We start from the raw sequence: 13,218 nt of genomic DNA, 5'->3' as shown, positions 1-13,218 counted from the left end.
TATATATATATAAAGTATATAGTTTATTAGCAAAAGACCAACTTCACTCTATTTATTTCTTATCAGATAGAAGAACAAAGATGATTCTGGTAGTTTTCTGGGCTTTTGTGGATAAAATCCAGCTTGAAGCTGCCCTCAACTCAGAGACTGCTTACCTAACCACTCCATGCAGATGCCTGTTTGAGCAGCATCCTTTTGTATAACATAGTTGTGGACAGGAGATGGACTCCTGCTGTTGAGTGTAGTGAAGGAAACTTGGAAATTGGAAGTGAGACAAGAAGTAAAGGGAGGGAAGGAAGTAAAAAAGACAATCAAAATCTTATCCTCCAGGGTGTGGTAGGCTGTAGAGTGGCCTTCCATAGGATCTGATCAACTCCAAACAGAAGGACTTCTAATGTTTTCTTAGCTCCTCTGATTCCTCATGTCTACATCAGATCTAAAGGATGTAAATTATAGTAAGCTGTCCTCACTCTTACTCCATTCTGTTTGGAAGGACAGATCAATAAAGACATCAAGCCATTGTTATTTATAACAATTTTCAAATTCCGTTTCAAGTACAACAGTACTGGTTGACACTGGCTAATGTCTCAGTTTACAAAATGAAATGTTTACTAAGCTAGTTCTAAGCATTGGATTAAAACAATTTATCAGTATGTCTCATGTTCTGCGTGTTGACTCTCAAGGCTAAAATCCCTAGATTAGCTCTGCTGGACACATCTGGCTTAGATTGTTCATGTAATTAGAGTCAGACTGGACTCCTAACTGGAGTCACCTGAAGACATGACTAGTCTGGATCTGAAGTGGCTCACTCACATGCTTGGGCTGATACTTACAGCTGATTAGGAGTTCCCGAGGACTTTCACTAAAGCACTGTGTGCACTCTCCCTGTAGCTTGTGATTCTCAAGCATGGCAGCTGACTTCTAAGCATGAGATAGAATGTAGAATTTGCCAGTCTCTAATGTCTGGAATCCCTAGATTAGCTTTTTAACTTCTTTCATATTGTTTTAGTCCAGAAATTACAGAGCTCATTCAGGTTCAAGAGTTCTCAGTAGGCATTGGATCAAAATCTGTGTTCATCTTTGCTGTGCCACGTCTCTTGTGGACACTGTCTGATAGGTGATGTATTCACATTCAGTTTCCATGTCCCTTGTGGGAAAAGCCTACCTGTTCTGCTGCTAGAGGCCTTCCAACATCCCAAGTCCTCATCTAAGCATTCCACATAGCTGAAATGTCACCTTGTGACATAGTTTTTTAAAATTAGTTAAGCTTTTAAAGCCTTTTATATACATGGAAATTTCAGAGCCAATACAAATGTAACAACCACACATATAGGTTCCTGGTTGCATAATAATATGATTAAAGAGCCTTCAGCAATTTGAGATGTATTTCCCTTGGATTCCAAGCATATGCTATAAAATTCATTCTTCTTTATCAAGTCTAATGTAGACACTGACCAGATTTATCACGGTCTCTAAAGACGGTCATTAAATTTTGTTTCTTCTTAGCATCCAATAGGAAAAGAAGACAGCTACAGTAAATTTCTTCAAATGAAAACATTTGTGAGATAATTACTAAAATCTATCTATTGTGCTAAATTAAGCCAAGATTCAAACTATGTGTAAGTACAATGGAGCCTCAGACAACATAAGATTGGCATTGAGCAAAAGCCACAATTTCCAGAACACAAGGAAATATGAGCTGTATTTTAAATGGAAAAACATTGATGTCGTTTTTCTAAAATGACATTTTGTATACCATAGTTATGGGTATGAGCTGGGCTCCTGCTGTTGCAGAGTGGAGTGGAAGCAACTTGGAAATCGCAGCATCAAATCTGTTGAAATTTTCCTCTAGACCCTTGCTAATTGTGAGTATATGTGAGTTGGATGACAGTATCTATTCTAGGAGTCATAGCTGTTTAAATATATTCTAGAACTGTTGATCAGTGTGTCTAGAACAACCTCACTGATGTCTATTGAAGTCTTCTATCTAAAGCATTTGTCAGTGCCACCTTGATCATTTAAATCGACTTTGGAAGCACACACTGGTATTATGATGCTTATTTTCTTTGTTCTCTTGATTTAGTTTCCATTCTATTCTACTTCTCTTGGTGCCAGGGGTGGGGCTGATCCTTACATAGATCTTGCATGCTTCCTAGTTTCCTGGAACCCTGACATAGTCGTGAGAACAAGCTCAAGCTAGCCTAATGGAACATGCAAGTTTTGTGAATGGAATGAGTCATTCGGCTGAAGTGATCCCACACTGATCAGCTTGCAGCCAAATATCAACTGGGGTAGATTCTTGAGCAGTCCCAATAAGAGTGGCTGAGATGGGTCAAAGCCACCACAAGTGACCAGCTGAATGACAGACTCTACACACAGTTTGTACAAAATGTGCTGAGGTGACTGAGCTTTGAGATGTTTTAATATATCGATAGTTGAATGGGCCATATTGGCAAATGATATGAAATTGGATAGAATAGGCAGAATGATGTATTCTAAGCACCAAGAAGACTTTTGAAATGAAATGAACACTTTTCAACAGGTGCTGTACATAGTTAGAAATTCACTAAAAATGAAGAACAATTTCTCATACAATGGTGCAATATTTTCCACTATGAGTTTTAGTAAATTCTCTATGGAAACGTTGTTTGTATTCAAAGGCCAGTTCAGAGCAGGGCTGCTCAAACTCTTTCCACTCATGATCCCCTTTTGCCTGAGAAATTTTTATATGATCATGAGTATACAGATATGACACAGATAAATAATTCAAATATTGCTATAAATCATAAAGAAATCTATTCTTTGGATCTTTTTGAGACAGGGTCTCCCTGTAGCCCCAGTTGGCTATGTAGAACATACTAGCCTCAATCTCACAGAGATCTGCCTGCCTCTGCCTCCCAAGTGCTTGGATTAAAGATGTGCAGCACCACTCCCAAAGTTTTTGGTATACATATGATTTTTCCATTATTAAAGATGAAAACCAATTTGCATACTGAGATGGATGCACTTGCTATTCATACATAAAATTGTATCTTAGCTGACTATTTGATACTTTAGAACATAATCATCTTTAATGTTTTTCATATTTGGCCAATATTTTGATTTTACACTTAATAGTGCTAAGAATAGCACCTCACATAAATACCTAGTACAAAAATTGAAGAAGTATGCTTAGGATCATTTCAGAAATTGATGGAAATCCTGTCCTAATCCCAAATCAAAGTTTATTTAGTAATTTTTATAAAACTTAAGTCAATAACTCAAATAACATTTTCAAAAAATCAAGCATTCTAACACAATATAATCCAAAGATATACTAATTTCACACATGCTGGAAAATATTAAAAGTTTTGTTTTCTGTAATTAGTCATTATGTTGCTCTCCACCCTCCCTCCCTTCTTTCCTTCTTCCCTTCCTTATGTACCCCAGATTGGTCTCAAACTCACTATATAGCCAAGGCTGGCCTTGAAATCCTGATCCTTGCGCTTCTACTTTCCAAATTATGGGATTACAGGTTTGCACAATCAGGCCTTGTTTATGCAGTGCTGGGGATTGAGCCCAGGGCCTTGTGTATGCTAGTTAAACACCCTTTCAACTGAGCTACATCTCCAGGCTACCACTGTGTTTCTGTAAGAGCAGAAAAATTTATATGTACAGTAAAAACATTGCAGTTCATAACATGTAATAATGTCCAGTCTGAGTTGAGGTGTTTCAGGCAGTGCTCACTGGCATTGCATGACAAGATGGGATGTATGATGCAAACAGTGCATACTGTGCTTGAAACAATGGTTGCAGGGAAGCTGTACAATCCAATTCAGTGGAATGCTCCCCAAACCACTCAGGTTCATTCATTACACGTTGATTTTGAATCGTCTTCTGCACCTTCAGAAACCTTTTACTGTTGCCAAAAGTTTCACAATTCCCACATCAGTTACATGACCCCACATGGGGTTGCAAACCAAAGTACAAGATGCTGAGGTCTGAGAAGAATGGTTAGAATGAGTTTTGAAATGATGCCAACTGTTCAACTATTTGCTTCAACTCTATTATCAGTCTGAAACGGAATAAAAGAAATTGGTACTACAATGTAAAATTACTAGTTTCCTAAATATTTTAATTCAGTTGGCTCTATTTTTACAGCAAAATTTTCTTAATGAAGGAAGCAGTATATTGATTTATAATCTTCCTACTTGTAAACCTCCTACCTTGCTTTGAACCTTAGCATATAGTTCATAGCAGTAAAGAATCAATCATAGAACACCCATAACCTACTAATCAGATTAAATATCTCTAAAGTAGGAAAGTGACCGAGTAAACTCAGACTGCTTGACTCAGAAAAGAAGTAACAGCAAAACCTAAAGACAAACGAGCTACAGTGACATGGTTGTCAGCACTTTTTCAATGTTACATTGAATAAGGGGTAGAATTGCTCTCTATATCAGACAAAAGAATGAAAGAAAGAAGGGAAACAAAGGAAGGGGTAGAATTGAGCTCAAGATAAAGATTTCATCAACAATAAAACACGCCACAGAGAGAAATATTATACTATCTTCACTCTTCAATAGAAATAGATAAGCGCTAAGAAGGGGGCATTCCTAGATAATGAAGCAATATCTGAAATAGCTCAAGGTGTGTCTTTGCCTCTCTTATAATAGAATGCTCTATAGTGCTCAGCAATCCAAGTGGCACCTGGAGAATACAAATAGGATGGGGTGCTTTTGGGGCCCTTCAGCTGTATGCAACACAGAGTATGAACATAAATGACTGTCCTTCTGGAGGGACTGAGCCTTGGGGGACTGGCCTGCCAAGCCCTGAACTTCTGTTCATGCTCAGTGCCTTTCTGTGAGCCACAAAGCTGCTTTGCTTCATTCCCATGAGCATTCGGTCTCATCCAATTCACACAGCTTATAAAAATATCCAGGCTCCTTTTGTTTATCAGTTGTCCATGGCACTGAGACTGCCACAGCAGCTGGTACTTAAGCTTCTACTCTATTTAAGAGCCTTTGTATCTGTGATAGCTTCCAATCCTACCAGTTAAATGTTTGCTTTGCCTTTCCAAATTTTCAAGAGAAAGATATTTTCTTCCTTTTCCCAACTAATTCATTTCTGATCTTTCGAAGATGTCTGACACAATTTTGTACTTGAGAAAAGAAAGCAATAGCATAAAAAATTAGTGTTATGGTTTAGATTTTAAATGACCCCTCAAAACCCTTGGACTAATGGTTTGGTTGCCAGCCTGTGGTACTATTGGAAGATGACAGAAAGTTTAGGAAGTAAGGCTTAATAAAAGGCAGTTAGGCCTTTGAGGCATACCCTTTAAAGGAGTATCAGGACTCTAGTCCCTTCTCTCTGTCTCCTGGCTGTGATAAGGTGAGTACTTTCTTTTACACACTATGATGTGTTCTCGCACCACAGTCCCCAAAGAGTGGAGCCAATGGACCAAAACCTCAGACAACAGGATCCAAAATCATCTTCTAACCTGTTATCTCAGGTAGTTTGTTAGTGTGATGGTAAGTGAACTAACACAACTGGCATTTTATGGTTGAAATTATGACAGACATACAAAATCACTATTCCAGATATATTGATACTATGTTGTCTATTTGCACTGTTGGGAATAAAAGTGTTTTTCAATAACTGCATTTTTAAAGACATTGAAATTTCTTAGACATGATGTGATGATCTTCCCAAAATAAAAAAGAAATGAAGCATAAGTTCTTATCACTTAATGAAAGTGAAATTGCATTAAAAGCTGTTTAAATGCTTGGTAATGAAAAGACATATACCATTAGGATGTGAAGTCAGAATTATTTATTTATTTAGCTATTTAGCTATTTTTGCTTTGGGTTAATGTTGAAAATGACTAATTCCAAGTGAACAATTCCAGTATTTTTTTCTGTTACAGTTCTGTGAAAACCTATTCTTGGTTCTTATATAATTTGAAGACATAAACAGTATATATGAAACCATCTACACACAGAGTCTAATGTTCATATTAGAATGAGTTTATTATTCCACTGTCTTTCTCAACATGACTTTAGTATCTCCAAAAGCCTTTTTCAGAAAAATAAAAGCTGAAAGTGATCTTGTCTTGACATTTATTCAAAAACTCAATATCACACCATATCACTTTTCAATGAATAGTGTCAAATGACTGTTCATTCTTTTCTTAACTTTTACAAAAACTCTATTGAGAATTTCATGCATGCATATAAGGTGTTTTGATCAAATCCATGCCCACTCCCTCCCTTCCAATACCTCCTATATCTCACCATCACTTTTTTCTTTTTCTTTTTGTTTCTTCTTTCATTTATTTATTTTTATGGGGATTTTGGCTACTTTAACATTCTCCCCTCTGAAGAGGTAACCCTAAAATCTTTTAAGGATTAGATAAGAGCTCCCAAATACTTTTGACATTTTTGGTCTTTGGAACAGAGTATGTTGCTAACAGACCCAAGGACATTTTGGCTTTTATCCAAGACACTGGCTACTTTTCTTTGGGGTCTTTTTACCCTAACTTCCTAGCCAATTCCTACCTCCTATTCTTATCATGCCATTCTCTGAAGGGGTTACCCAAATTGCCAATAGGGAATAGGGACGCAGACGGCTCTGGCTTCTTCCAGACTGTTCATTCTTTAAGATTCAGAAACTCATGCTTCAAAACCCTCTTCTGTAGTATGCATTAATCTAAACGTTCTTCTTCTTACATTTATTTATTTAATATGTATGTGGGGCTGCAGGTGTGGGTATGTGCACATGCATAGCATGGTGTGCATATGAAGGTCAGAGGACAACTCTCTTTCTATCATGTGGGTCCTGGAAACTGAACTCAGGTTGTCAGGCTTAGTGGAAAATCATCTGCTGAGCCTCTCAACTGCCCTAAAATTTATATAATGATCACTTGATCCTTACTCAGTTTTAAACAAGTCCTCATATTAAAATATTTGATAAATAAAAGCCCTTCCACTTCAGCTCTTGAGCTTATTCTGGTCAGTAGGATCCCTGCAATGCCCCAGAACTGCAATCTCCCCCAACCAGAACTGTCAGCCAGTGTGCTCACACAGTAGCCAACTCTGCCATCCTAGGACCATGAGGAGTCATTCAACAAAGATGAGATCACCTACCCATACCAAAAAATACCACAACTGACATAAGTCCAGATGCCTAGGTCTCACTGTAAAAACACAAGCAACATGAATCACCAAGATAATATGTCTCTTCCAGAAATTGGCACACCCATCGTAATGTTTCCTGAGAAAGGCAACCTAGCCAATGCACAAGACAACTATTTCAAATAGCATTTATATATATATATATATATGTAACATATATATATATGTTCAAGGACTAAGAGAAGATGTGAATAAAAGACTGAATGAAGACTTTTAAAACACAAACAATTGAATGAAATACCTAAAGCAATTCAAACATGAAATTAGAATTCAATAAAGAAATAGAATCTCTGAAGAAAAGTCAAACTGAAATAAAACTTGAAATAAAAAACTCAGGAACTCAAACAAAAAATTCAAAGGACAGGAACAAAAAGGAACTGAAGGAAATGGAACAGAGAATACCAGATCTTGAAGATCAAAGAAGATGTAAAATCTAAAAGAACACAGGAACAGAAAATGCAAGACCCCTGGGATGCCAGAAAAAGGCCAGACCTATGAATCATGAGGATAGAAGGACAAGAAACTGAGGCCAAAGGCACAGAAAACATTTTATTTTAAAAAAATCATAAAAGAAAACTTCCTAAATCTTAGGAAAGAGATCCCCATCAAGGCACAAGAACCTACAGAACTCCAAGTAGACAGAACCAGAATAGAAACTCTACACATCAAACAGTCACAACACAGAATGAAGAAAATGTATTGAAAACTAGGCGAAAAGATCAAGTCACAAATAAAGCAGACTTATCAGAAAAGCAGCTGACTTCTCAACGGAGACTACGAAAGCCAGATGGGCTTGGACCAATGCCCTACATGTGAAATAACAGAGATTCAGCAAAACTATCAGCTGTAACTGACGGAGAAAGAAAAACTTTCCATGACAAAGTACAGACTTAAGAAATTGAAATCCATGAAGTTAGTGCCACAGAGAATACTTGGTGGAATACTTTGGTCTGACAGAAGATTGAGCAGTCTGAAATAGGCACAAAGAATAAATAATTCCAGAACAGTGAACCAAAAGATGTCTAAGAAAGCAAAACTACAACACTAACATAATAGGAATTAATAAACGTTGGTGAATAATAACCCTCAATATTAATGGTTTCAACTCCTCAGACTGATTGATTTGATTAGAAAATAGGATTTGATGCCTCAAAGAATCATACCACACCATCAGTGATCAAAACCAGTTTAGCGTAAAAATTAAATATCAGAAAAACAATTGAATATTGGGGCAAGGAGCTGAAAAGAGAGTTCTCAAAAGATGAAACTCAAATGGAAGAATTTTTTTAAAGTTTAACATCTTTAGTTATCAGGAAAATGTAAATGAAAACCACTTTGAGGTTTCATCTTACCCAAGTCAGAATGGCTAAGATCCAAAAAACAAAAAACCATAAATGCTGTGAGGATGTGGGGAATGGAGAAGTCTCACCTACTGCAGGTAGGAGTGCAAACTGGTGCAGCCGTTATGGAAATTAGTGTGGAGATTCCTCAAAAAGCTAGTAGATCTGCCACATTATCCAGCTGTAGGAACTGTGAAATTGTGTTCCTATAGCTTTAAAAATATGCTTGGTAAATTAAGTTGTAACCTCAGCATGTATGCCTGGAGAGCCTTGTCTCATGAGAAAATTTATGTAAGAATGCTTGCTGAGGAGATATCTCTGGAATGCCAGTACTCCCTAGTTTGTCAGGAGACATTTGTTCTCCCAAAAAAGCATACTGTTGTGATAATGCTATCTTGTCATGTTTTACTGAACAACTATAGTCTAGTCACTTTATTATTATTCATTGTTATATAAATACTCAGCTGTAACTCTAATGAGTATGTAAAACAGAGTTGTCTGCACTTTTGGCACCTGTGCATGGGTGAAGAAATAAGAGTAAAGAAACAAAACTGCACGAGTCCCTTGGTCTTTTTATAGTTCCATGATAATCCATTCAAGTCCTGTGGCTGCCCCCCTGGTGGCCACATCCAGCCACACTATTCTTGGGTATATACCCAAAGGACTCTATGTCCTATTACAGAGATACCTGTTCATCAATGTTCATCGCTGCTCTATTACAATAGCCAGGATTGGTAACAACCTAAATGTCCATCAACTGATAAATGGATAATGGAAATATGTTACATCTGCACAATAAAATATTATTCAGCTGTTAAGAAAAATAAACTTATGAAATTCTCAGGTAAACGGATGGAACTGGAAACAACCAGACCCAGAAAGACAAAAGTTGCAAGTTCTCCTTCATAAGTGAATGCTAGCTTTGATTCCTTACATATACATGCTTCAATTGTAAAAACCACAGAGGTCAAGAAACTATTAGCCACCAAAGGGGGTCTTTATGGGAGGGGAGATAGAACGCCATGAAACAAAGGGGAAAAGGGTTAGTAAGAGGGGTTAAATTGGGTGAGACATGGGAAGGCAGGGCAGGAGCAGGAATAAGGAGAGGGATAACTAACACTAAAGGCATTTAGAAAAAGTCATATGGAAACCTATCACCATATAAGCTTCTTAAAGCATATACATATACAATATAGAAAAAGATTAAAAGAAGTTATTCTATAAAAGGGGGAATTTGTCCCTACTAGGCATCATATGCTAGCAAATTAAAAGTCCAATGCCAGGAATAGATTCTTTTGAAGCTGATGACCAGGGGTACCATAAACCCTCTCAGGTAAATGGATGGAATTGGAAACAATCATCCCAGGTCACCCAGATCCAGAAAGACAAAACAAGCTAGAGTCACACCTCCTTCCCATACTCATCAAGGAGTCGAGGGGGGAGTCAGCTACCCCTCCCACCTAATCAGTCAACTTAGCTGCATGTAGGGGGAGAGGCAGAGGATATATAAGCCAAGAACACCAAGAGGCACCTCTCTTACCATTTTGTGCGGCTGTCAGGAGGTCATAGGATCTGTATTTGAGTGTGGACTTTATGATGCAGTCAAAAATGGGGCACCCACTCTTCTGTAAATAAACCCCTAACCTATTCTCTGTTAACAAATAATAAAATATTTTTTTTAAAGTCACAACTTTCTGATTGGACATCAGGTCCACTTCACAAGATGGAGCCCAAACCTGCCACTGATATCAGGTCTAAGAGCTTGTGGCCAGACAGGCCACAGGCCACACTGGAAAGCCTACTACTATTATTCTGCTAAGTGGACATAGTATAACCTGATTCCTAATGACTTATTGCCACACCCATAAATTTATACATCTCTCAACTCCCACCAGAGAAGCTTCCTCATACAGTAGATGGTGACTAACCCAGAGACGTTCAACTGTCCAACATGCAGAGAATAAGCGTTACAGACTGCTTATCCCTGAATAGGACACCTCTGACCTTGGTCCAGGGATCATTGGAGAAGAGGGTACAAAAAGATTTTAAGAGCCAGAGGTGCTGGATGACCACAAGGAAACAGTTTTCCAGACAGCTGGGCAGTTACTTATATGAACTCATGCGATGGCGACAGCATGCATAAGTTCAATGTAAGTTCAAGCCAGACAAAATCCCAGCATAGAAGGAGGGAAGTGGGTAAGAAGCTCCAATCCTCACTGAGGAACTGTTGGCAACCAATAGCTGCTGGGAGAGTCAGTTTTCCTTAAGGGTGTGATGCTGGGTAGATTAACAAGACTCCAGAGGAGGAATCCATACTGACAGCTATTTGGGACACAAATTTAACTCAGTAGGGTTTAAAAAAATACATGTATCCTTGCTCTGGAAATTGTTACTGAATATGTTAAAGCTGTAATGAAATGCTTCTTCTAATTAAGTGGTTATTAAATTAAAAAATACCTATATAATAGAATATATTAAATCAGGCTGTGGCAGTAAGTAAGGGGGTAGTGTTAGAAGAGAAGGGTCTAAATATGATTAAACTATACTATATGAGAGTCACAAAACTTAAAAAAAAACTGCTAAAAGATTTGATGTAAAACAAACTCTAGCATCTCATAAATATCCGAACTCTGCCCTTACACTCCAAGATCTTACTACGGTATTTCAGATGGGGTGTTGATTTACAGATTTTGATACTTTTTGTTGTAAAAGTCCTACCATGTCTGTCTTCAAGTTACTCACATGCATCACTGAATGTGCTATAGGGAAGAGATTTCAGAATCAACTTTTGCATGCTGGTTGGCACTGGCTCTACATACCCCTGCAACCAAGGTTGTCACTGCAGTTATCACCCATGGTAACTGAGGCTGTCACTATAGCTATCACCCATGGCAACCGAGACTGTCACAGTAAATATCACCCATGATGAAGCAACCATACCTTCAGAGTCATCTTGCTAACATCTTGGGAAAGCAAGCATTTTATAACCTTAGGCATTCACAATGATCTAATCAAGAACTTATGTTGGTCACATTATAGGATCACATCTCAGAAGCCATGAGTTCCTCTAGCTATTGAGCCTGTGGAGTGCCTCTGTGGCTATTAAGTCTGCTGATGGGAGCAGGGAACTGTTAATTTGTCTGTGATAAATCTTGCATTAACTGTGCATTTGTTTCTTTTCATTGACCTATATTTGGAATTTATATTTTCTTCTATGAATGAAAAAACATTTTAGAACATTTTAATTATCTAATAATATTTGAGAAATTTTTTATTCTTAGTGGAAGTCAACTTACTAACAATAGCAATTATCTGCGACATTGTCATTTCTTGGTTATATCTCCATGGATACAATAAAAGGAAGTTAATAGAATGGGGACAGGTGTGAGACATATAAATCCATTTGTTACACTGACGCTCAGACTCACATTCAGAAAGATCTTCTGAACCTGAATATTAGAAAATTCTTTGGAAGAATGGTCATTTAACCAAACATTTTGTGCACTTCTCTAGGTCTGTCTTGTTTGTCTGTGAAATATTTCCAAGCCTATTGTTCATGGGGCATTACAAATTAGTCAAGTTTTTAACCGAAGATGTCCCAGTAACCAAGCTGTGGCTAGCTGAGGCAGGAGTACTGCCAATGAACTGCTTCAAAACTCTTTTGGACTTATCTAAGTCTAAACCTAACAGTATCCTCTTCTGTTACACACTCTGGCTTCTTACATATGTTAATACCTAATATTGCCAATTTCATATAACTGTTATCTTTAGGAATGGTTTAACTTCATTAAGGATAATTAAAAATTCTAATAGCCATTTTATAGGGCCTCACTATGCAGCCTAAGATGGCCTGAAACTCACTATGTAATACATGCTGGCCTTAAACTCATGATCTTGGCTTGTTTTCATTGTTTGTTTGCTTGCCTGCTCGTTTATAGAAAAAAGTATCACATGTGGCCTAGGCTGGCCTGAAACTCTGTGTGGCCCAGCCTAGTCTCAAACTCATGGCAATCCTCCTACCTAAGCCTCCTGACTACTGAGGTTATAGACATGAGAAGGGAGTTTTGATAACAAAAGTGTTCACTTGGTAAGTGCCTTAGGAAATAGATAAAATTTCAAACATTTGATAGCCTGTAATTTTAATGGCTTTAAAGACCCATCTAAAGATATTCGGGTTCCAAAATTTTTCTCTTAAAAGAGTCCTTGGACAAGATGAAACAAAACCAAAAACTAAAGAAGTGAAGACTTCGTCTTTCTTTTAGATTCCTCTAAATCTCATCACAAACCCAGTGGTCTTCATCCTGTTACTGCTGTTCATTCAGCCTGCATTTCTCCATCCCTTCTGACTTAGTCTTATCACTTTCTGTCTATACAGAAGTCCTTCAAGAAAAACAGCTGCATAAAATTAAAACTCTCGCTCCTAGCCTGCACTACTATCCTCAGACCTCTTGGGGTAAGTCTATAGCGCAGCTCTCCGCGCCGGGACTCCCTAAGCCTCCTTCACCCTTCCATCCCTCCCGCCGTTCTATATTCCTAGTTTGGGCCCTGCACCATTCCTAGTCTTGGGGCCCCAGACACCTGGGGAACCAATACTGCTTCCTGATCCTTCTCACCCAGAGAAACTCAGTCCCTTTCTTGGGCTCCAGGAGCACCGCTTCTGGTCCTGGCCCTGCCCTCATCTCCCTCTACTTCCCTGGTCCTGCAAC

General features: G+C 38.1%; 1 protein-coding gene across 1 annotated transcript in view; it reads right to left on the bottom strand.

Annotated features, from left to right (window-relative positions):
• Mthfd2l (methylenetetrahydrofolate dehydrogenase (NADP+ dependent) 2 like) overlaps positions 1–13,218 on the bottom strand; it is a 174,194-nt gene that overhangs the window by 33,872 nt on the left and 127,104 nt on the right.

Source organism: Nannospalax galili, unplaced genomic scaffold, assembly GCF_000622305.1.
Source record: "Nannospalax galili isolate Female #2095 unplaced genomic scaffold, S.galili_v1.0 scaffold800, whole genome shotgun sequence".
In the NCBI taxonomy this organism is placed as follows: Eukaryota; Metazoa; Chordata; class Mammalia; order Rodentia; family Spalacidae; genus Nannospalax; species Nannospalax galili.
The sequence above is the reverse complement of the archived record's forward strand: the minus strand, read 5'-3'. Positions and strand labels throughout refer to the sequence as shown.